Raw genomic sequence first — 9,344 nt, 5'->3', positions numbered from 1 at the left:
AGTGTCTATAACATTAAAATTCAAGGTTCGATTTCTTCAATTGTTTCTACACAGATATCCCCTTATACGTATTCGCGCTTAATAATAAACAACGAAACTTGAAAACGTACTACTGGAAGTCGTAACATACATTATGCTTTTAACCATGTGTTATCTAAAGATAAAATTATTGCTTTGCCATCTTTGTTGGTTTGCTGTTAAGTACAAAACTGTGCAACAGACTATCTGTGGTGTGGCCTCCACGGGTATGAAAACACTGAATTATAAGCTGCAGAATTGTCGTTGACACGATTGAGAGTAGTTTAGGTTTCTGACAATTATTATAATAAAGTTTGTATTTTTAACAAAACAACTTTGGGCAATCTGCCGATTCCAGCGAAGTGTTCTAACCCATAATTTTAGTGTTCTACCGCTGTTCTACCTGAGGACTATTACAATATTAAAATATATTTATAATTGCCACGCTTTAGACTAATTGTCACTGAAAATGGTCCACGATCGCTATTGAAAAATGTTTTTATTTTAGTTTTCGATGTTAAAAAGATTTGCTTATCAAACATTATTATCAACATTTTTAGGACGAAACAATAACGTTGAGGTCCCTAACATTTCCAGCAGAGACACCTACATGGTCTTATTAACATCATTTGTATTATTTCATTGTTTTTGTTTGTTTTTATCATCTGTAGTAACCGGTCATAGCTTTCATCTTACTAGTAAACAGTGGCAGATTTTTAACACTTATCGATGTTTTCTAAAGTTCATTCTGTCTAACATCATCTGTAAATCCAAACATTTACAATTATGCATGCGCTTGAAGACTAACCCTGGGAAGATTCAATTAGAATACTCATTGTGAGCTTCTCACAGAACCGTTCGCACGACATTAGTTTTCATTCTATCATCCGATTTTAACGTTTGTTAAAAAATCGTCAATATTCAGCAGACAGCTCAATGTTACTTTATAAAGAGAAAAACACAAGCACACAAAAATCGTTACTACCGCAAGATAAATTATAAGGCTCTTATGAATAATGCAAGAAATAAAATAGTCACACATCATAAGTATGGAAGAGTTTTAGATGTCTTGTTCAATTACCAAATTATATATATGAACTAGTGTGTAAATACTGTTATAACAAAACGTACTTTAATTGAAGAAAAATCACTCAATTTTACGTTTCATGGAACAAAATGTTTATTTGATATTTATGTAAGATATAATCCAATTATTATATAAAAGTTTTAAGGGTATGACAGATAAAAGCTAATGTTAAGTTCGAGTGTAAATTGATTAATATTTAATATACATTTATATATTCCATATTTTAAAATAAAATACATGATTTATTCCACGTCTTTTAAATTACACGAGAAATATTCTCCTAAATCATCAAATATGAATATTACTTTGTCTGGAAAACCAAATTTAGAAAAGAAATGTACCAACATTTTGATAGAGTTTTTTTTGTGTTTTTTTTTAGGAAGGTATTTTAAATCCAGTTTTAACATAAACTACACGAGGGCTATATGCGCTAGCTACCTCTATTTCAGCAGTGTAAGACAAGAGGAAAAGAAACTAGTCATCACCACCCACCGCCAACAATTAGGCTATTCTTTTACCAAAAATAGTGCAAATGACCGAAACATTATGACGCCCCTCTGGTTGAAACGGCGATAATGTTTGGTGTGACGTGGACACGAATACAGGTCCCCAGATTACAAATCCAGTGCTTTAACCACCTGTAAATCCGGGCAGATTATAAAGTAAAAATAATTTCTATGTGGGATGTGTTTCAGTTTAATCAAATGTCATGAGCAAAGTAATAAAATCTAAAATCTGAAACAAACATTAAGGTCTGCAAGTTTTTTATCTGTTTCGCAAATATCTTATTGTCATTAGTAGACGACAGTATTATAGCTTACTTTTCACCGTGGTTTCTTTTACTATCTTTTATTTTCCTCTGAAACTTGAACTCAAAACCAAAACGAACTCGAACAATTTTCTAGTGAAATGTGCGTAAAACTTTAGGAATTGAGGCTTTTAAAGAAAAAAACGTAAAACAGTTGTAACTTGGTCCATTTATGAGATAAAGTTACATGTGATGAAAGTATAAGTTTATCAAATTCTACATTGAAATCAGAAAATTATGAAAATAAGGCGTGTATCAAGTTTAAATGTAAACTAGAAAAAAGAAACACACGCATGGTTAACGAAATGTAAGTACATTCAACGAAAACTCGAGATATATGTTGAAGATATATTTCAACCTTGTTTACCTGAATCACCAGCAAACTATATTTGATTACAGAAAATAGATGAGTGAGGAAACATTGGTCCATTTCGGCCATTATTGTCCCTGAATATTATGCTACATTAATATGACAAAATAGCGTTTCTTGCGCCTGCCCAAGCATGAGGACCTTGAAGTCGAAATTGGTAAGGTAAACAAGGACCACAGAAACATTTCCAAAAAAGAATAAAATCGGTGAAAATTAATTTTAGCAAGTTAGGTTTAGCGTTGATGAGACTAGCGGTCTCATCCATAAGAGGTATCCAATCAGCCACAATAGTGTAGCGAATGTTGTCCGAGTAGCGACGAGTTACCATGTCTATTTTCATCTTGGTATCACTTAACATTTGTTTTACTGAGGGAAGACACACTTTATTATTCATTAACAAAACAAACCATCGAGCTTGGATTTCAGCTACGGGGAAAAAAGGACCTACAGGTTGAGCCAGACCTATCATGCCAAGAGTGGGGTGTTTTAATCTTATGGGAACTACATACTTATACATTTCCATTTGTTGTTTTTAACAGAAACTATTTTCTGGTCTAAAAATGGAAACTTGATATCGTAACCAGTAGCTAAAATTACGATGTCGACTTCATACTCTGTTTCTTCTCCTTCAAAAACTACTCCATTCTCAGTGAATTTCCGAATGTTCCCCTTCACTGTGACAGCCCCACTCTGAATCACGTGTCGCAGTTCATCGTTAAATGTGTAACGTCCTTCTAAAATGGAACGTTTGCATCTAAAACAATATGGAGAATTGTCAGTTTGTTTTTAGCAAACGTATCAACAAAGTAACGCAGTAGCTTATATGGTGTATAAAGCCAAATCAAATTCCACCATCGTCGACAAAGGGAAGCATCGAATGGTTCATCACCAGCACTAGTTCTGGGAATAATCCAACATCCACTCCTCACACTTAGATATACCTTCAGGATAGAAAAACAGATCATGTTCAAGTATTCAGTGCAACTTTCAAAGTTTATAGAGTCACTAGTCTTACAGATATAATATTCTAGATTCAAATGTGATGTCGTAAAATCATCAAGTATTTTCTAAAAAAAACCTCTTTGCTTACAATGAATTTCCAGTTAAAAGCACGTGTATGATAGCTACAATTTCATATCTGGAACGAAGAGCAAAACATCATATTTCTCTAAATATACTTTTATCTTCTCAAGATGTTGGTATCCTAACGATTAGAATGCAACAGTCTACTATAAAAAACAGGTTTTACAGGTACGTTGGGAAGTTTGAAGTTGTCATTTACAATGCATCTTTTATGTCCAATGGTGGAAAGTGGCAGTAACCTGAGTTTATCTGAGATCCATTTATATGGATGGGTATTTTAAAGAAGCATTGGGTTGTCTGAAAATACTATTAACAGCATGGGGGTGCAATTGATAGGTTAGTATGCTTTCCTCTTTGGAAAGGATATTTACTAAATTAAAGAGAACTCAAATTAATTTCAATTTTAATGTTAGAGAATAGTCCATTTAAACCAAACGACAGTTGTTAACTCATAGTTATTATCCTTGCTTTATATTATTTTGGTAAACTTAAATCATAGTTTCATTCAATGGATACCAATTTCTTGTAAGTTTTCAGAATTGTTAACAAAGTGCCTATGTACATCTCTTAAAAACAAACACAAGCCATATATAAGAAAATATAGACCTATAATAACACAGCAACATACATTCATTCATTCAATGATAACATAGAGGTTTGAGTAGCTTTTAATAAAACAATATTCAAGCTTCACCAAGTCGTTACTATTCAAGTCACCAGGTCTGGTCTTCCTCGATCTGATGACGAAACAGTGTAGTTTTTTTTGGAATCAGGTTTCGTAGTAACTATATCACGTCAACTCCTTCATTCTCAAACTCAATTGTTTTTCAACGCCCATTTCAAGAGCTCATTTGTACAGAAATACATTATTCTTGAATTCCGCGACTTTACCAGTATATTAAAGAAAGAAATAGCATAAATATCTGTTTCATTCTCCAAATGATTAAGAGTTTTAATGGTTCACAATGAGGTATGACTGGATTTATCTTACTGAATATTTTCTTCGTTTTCAGACAGAGAACCTATTTAGATGTGAGGTATATTGTTGAATTAGGTACTTGAATGGGTATTACGACTGACTTTACATTGATGAATTCTATTTCCTTTCAAGACTGAATTGGGTACGATGTTCTCGCAAGTCTTATTCTCGATGATGTTGGCACCTTATGATGATCCAAACCACCTTATTTTTTTAAAAATTCATTGAGTGAAAGTAATATTCCCGTCTTATAAAATTTTAATCACCATAGTATATCTCAATGATCAAAATAAATGAATATTTCTTGTCGAAGAAAGTTGTTACGTATTGTATCTTTAAATCGGGGGGTTGTTTTCACATGAGTTACTGATTTGCCTATTCAAATACGTTTTGATATAACGTATTCAGCCCTTGTTAGGTTACGTAAGCCTTGATAGGGCTACAAAAGCTGTGATATTCAAGTCACAATATTTAAACAACCAAATAACCTAGTTTCTTTACATTGTATTTTGTTTGATAAAAATATATTATTACATAATTTTATTAGTTACACAGTAAACAAATATTGCATGGCACTATTTTCTAAATATTTGTTGAATTATTGGATTTTAAAGTTTCAAACACATATTTCGCAAATGTAAAACAATGTTACAATTTGACCTCAAATATTTTAATATAGTTGCATTCTCAACTGTCAAACTATAGCATTATAATCGTGTCGTAGTACAAGTGACATAGAGCTGCAGTTCTAACTCACAAATTGTAAAACCTATATTCAAAGTACGGAAGAATAATTAACTGTGACGTAAGCAGCTATCACAAGTAGATTAGCACGATTAGAATTTATGTTATAGTGAGCTTTATTCTGAGCTTTAAAAAGAGCAAAATTCAAACTACTGTAACTTATCATAATTGTAAGAAAAATTAAGAAACTATAAGGTCATTTAGTTTCTGGAAGTGCGAAGCACAAAATTACACCAGGAAGCTACAAATCAAGCCATGCAACTATAAAACAAATTGACAATACGGAGTTTGTACTATTAAATGGAGAAATAGCTTAGCGGTTAGTGTGCTGGGCCGTGTGTCCAGTGTCTAAGATCCGAGATGTATCACCATTGAACAAATACCGCGCTTACAGCTGTGGATATATTATAAAAATGTCAGGCTATACATGAAGCCTTGGAGTACCTAATCTGGAAATTTTCCAATGTAATTACAAAGAGAGGACTGTACCTGAGACCTAGATACTTCTAGCCTTGACATTTAGCTCAAGTACTAATAAAGTATCACTGAAGTTAGTAACCACATTTACTGAGTGAAACACGAATACAGATTTGAAACTTAGCATGATCAATTTTCAATATCTGTAACACGAATAAACCAGTACAGATAAAAGAAAACATTAGTACACTTTAGTCCGCGTTGTGTCATTCGCTTGTATACTTATATAGCTTAAGAGAATATTGTGGTTAAAAGACTAACTTAAGACTAACCTGTTCAGCTATCTGACTCAGCTCCACAGTCACGTCTCCTGCAGAGTTTCCGACACCAACAATCACCACTTTCTTGCCATCATACCCATCTGGTTTCTTGTAACTATGAGTGTGTAACACTTTGCCTTTGAACTTTTCTATTCCTAGAAACGTGGGAATGTATGGAAATACATGGTGACCAGTGCAAACCATCACTCCGTCAAAGATCTCGTCAAAATTAACATCGTTTTCAATGTCTCGAACAGTTATTTTCCACTGTCCCGTTTCGTCAAAATCGTGGTTTTGCGCTACTTTCAGAATTTCATGTCGAAACCTGATGTGTCGAACGAGATCAAATTTTTCAGCGTACATCTCAAAGTATTTATGTAAGTAGCTATTATGCATATAAGTAGGAAAATCCTTCGGAGGCGGGAAATCGCTAAAGGCGCTCATTTCTTTGCTATTATTTGTTATGGTAGACTTCATCACAGAGCCCACACCTTCAACATCATCCTCTCTGTAGCACCAAAGTCCCCCTATCTGGTCTGTCTTTTCAAAGCACACCGGAAGTAAATCTTCTTCTTGGCAAGCTTTGATGGATGTAAGTCCACTGGATCCAGCTCCAGCTATACAGATCCTTTTTGTTGCTTCCATTATTTACAACAATGTAATTTCCCTATTAGATGATTCTAACCTGTACCACAAGTAACCTATAAGATAAGTTAATACTTATTCTGTGCTATAAATAACGATAACATGTCACACAAGCAGTAAAGAGAAACGAAAAAAGCAGCATTAAATATTTATTTACTGGATATATTCTCAAAACCCAAGTATTCGGACTATTAAATAATTCTTCTCGACTTCTGAATTATATATCATCTGTTTTGTTATTCGATTATTTATTATGCTTATTGACACTTGGTAGTTATTTCATTATTTGTTGAGCAAACTTGCGAATATAAATGATGTAGAAAATGTTTAGTTTTAATGTTTCGTTTAAATTTTGTTATAATAAATTATTTTAGATTCTAAAATAAATTTAGTTTATGAATTTAGCGAGGTTGCCAGATTAGAGAAAAATTGTCATTTGTGGGAAAAGTCAACCAATATTTTTAAATGGGAATAAGACAAATATGGGGAGAGGCTAGGCATGTTAAGGCGTGCGACTGGAAATCTGAGGGTTGCGGGTTCGCATCTCCGTTGCGCCAAACATGGTCTCCCTTTCAGCCGTGGGGACGTTATAATGTGACGGTCAATCCCACGATTTGTTGGTAAAAGAGTAGCCCAAGAGTTGGCAGTGGGTGGTGATGACTAGCTGCCTTCCCTCTAGTCTTACACTACTAAATTAGGGACGGCTTGTACAGATAGCCCTCGAGTAGCTTTGTGCAAAATTCAACAACAAACAAACAAACAATAAAAATGGGGAAATTGGTTTTTTTTTATAAAACTCTTAGAGACATTTTAATCATCTAACCTACTTTTTGACAATAAGTGATGTAGTTGTTATTTGCATAGTCTTTAGTTTTAAGTATCACGCCGAAGTTTGAAGTACATTAATCATTTTCTCTGTGTATGGCTACTGTAAGCCTGAAATCTTATAAATGTATGCAACAAAACTGTTTTTCATAAAAACTATAATTCTTGTTTCTTTGTTTGTTCTAGAAAATGTATACTCATTTTCTCGCCTGTTCAGACAGTCTCCGACATGAAATGAAAGTAGTTACTGGAAACTACGAAATAAAGAAGGAAGACTCAAAAATCGAACTTTAGTATTTTTATGCCTTAATTTAAAATTTGTTTGCGGACACCTAAACTTATCGAATTTTTTTTTGTTTTTAGAAAATTCGTGTGCATGAAAATTTGACTTTCAAATTTAAATTTTTACTTCATATAAACGTAATTTTATGAAAAATATTTTATTTTATAAATCGTATTTGTAATGTTTTAATGAAATTTTGAAAACGGCTAGCGAACACCTGGTATATTCGTTGATCTCTATCTGAGACACAAGGGGGCTCGAAAGACCAATGAAGATTAAATACAGCGTAAAGTACTATTTGGAGGAGGCTGCAGGAGCTTCCAGCCAACAACAGGAATGCTGCACATGTTAAAGGACAACTATATATTCTCTACAATAAACAGAAATGGCCTGGGGTCTCTACTTTTAGAAACCAAAGTTTATAGAATCCCTACTCAAATATACATATATATGTAATAACTTTCCACTGATAATTTTATTTATATACTTCTATTTTATGTACATTTAAGTAGTAGTTTATAAGAAGTTTTTCTATTTTCATATTTTAACAATACCTTATGTACATCTTTTTTTTTTATCTGTTTATCAAACAGCTGAAAATGGATTATGTATGATTTGAAATGACCAATAAACTTATGTTTAGATGTATTAAAAAAGAACTACACTGGATCTCACATCGCGAACACAGCTTAAAATAGTGAATTTTTTATTGACCGCTACGAGAATTTTGAGAGAAGCATCTGATGACTTTGGAATTTTGTTATTATTGTTAACACGTTGTAATATACAAAACTACCATTATCTACACGAAGATGAGTATGTTTGCCTTTAATATATAATGTTTGAGTGGCATTTGTTCGCAAAACAGACAAGTCTTAATGAGAGAGAGTTTGATGAAATAGCTATGAAACTACCGAAAGGACAGAACGTCAATTTGCCAAAAAAAGTGTCAAAGATATACCTCGAAATATATCTTTGACAAGCGACAAATGAGCATAAAGTAAAAGTAACGATAGACTTACCCGGACGTTTGAGGATAAACCTAACAGAGCATACGAGTGAATGACTGTTTACACTGACTGCTAACAACGAAGAGAGTGAAGGAAACGAAGGTCACAACAAACACGTTAATCTAATACACGTACTTTGATAGAACGAGGTTGAACATAGTCGTCACAAAATCATCTAATCTTATTTTAATATATGAATGAAGTTGCATTGTTTTTCTTAAATTTTCGGATTACTGCATTGCAATAGATGCCTTAATGTTTAATAACCATCAGCAACAGGTAGATGTTAATAATCATATAAAAATAAAAACATCAGGCGTATGTTTTGTGTTAAAATAAAACTAAAATTACATTTTCACATGGCCCGGCATGGCCTAGCGCGTAAGGCGTGCGACTCGTAATCCGAGGGTCGCGTGGGGGTGTATAATATGACGGTCAATCCCACTATTCGTTGGTAAAGAGTAGCCCAAGAGTTGGCGGTGGGTGGTGATGACTAACTGCCTTCCCTCTTGTCTTACACTGCTAAATTAGAGACGGCTATTAGCCCTCGAGTAGCTTTGTGCGAAATTCAAACAAACAACAAAAAAAACATTTTCACACGGTCGGTTATTGTACTCTTAAAGTCATACTCGCTGTTCAAACTATATCATATTGTGGCTGGCTTCTGATATTTGTAATTCTCAAATTATTTAGTGGTGGTTGGGCAGAGCACGGGTTGAGCATTATGTAGATTTGCGCTTAAAAACAAACAAATA

At 33.5% G+C, this 9,344-nt stretch overlaps 1 pseudogene across 1 annotated transcript; it reads right to left on the bottom strand.

The window, feature by feature from the left end:
* Positions 1-1,481: 1,481 nt before the first annotated feature.
* On the bottom strand, positions 1,482-6,484 carry LOC143228587 (flavin-containing monooxygenase 5-like; annotated as a pseudogene). Its single transcript, XR_013015355.1, has 3 exons — positions 5,839-6,484; positions 3,079-3,224; positions 1,482-3,046 (listed from the first exon to the last, which is right to left on the bottom strand). The product of XR_013015355.1 is annotated as a flavin-containing monooxygenase 5-like (transcript).
* Between the last annotated feature and the right edge of the window lie 2,860 nt (positions 6,485-9,344).

This window comes from Tachypleus tridentatus, chromosome 10, assembly GCF_004210375.1.
Source record: "Tachypleus tridentatus isolate NWPU-2018 chromosome 10, ASM421037v1, whole genome shotgun sequence".
Classification (NCBI taxonomy): domain Eukaryota; kingdom Metazoa; phylum Arthropoda; class Merostomata; order Xiphosura; family Limulidae; genus Tachypleus; species Tachypleus tridentatus.
The sequence above is the reverse complement of the archived record's forward strand: the minus strand, read 5'-3'. Positions and strand labels throughout refer to the sequence as shown.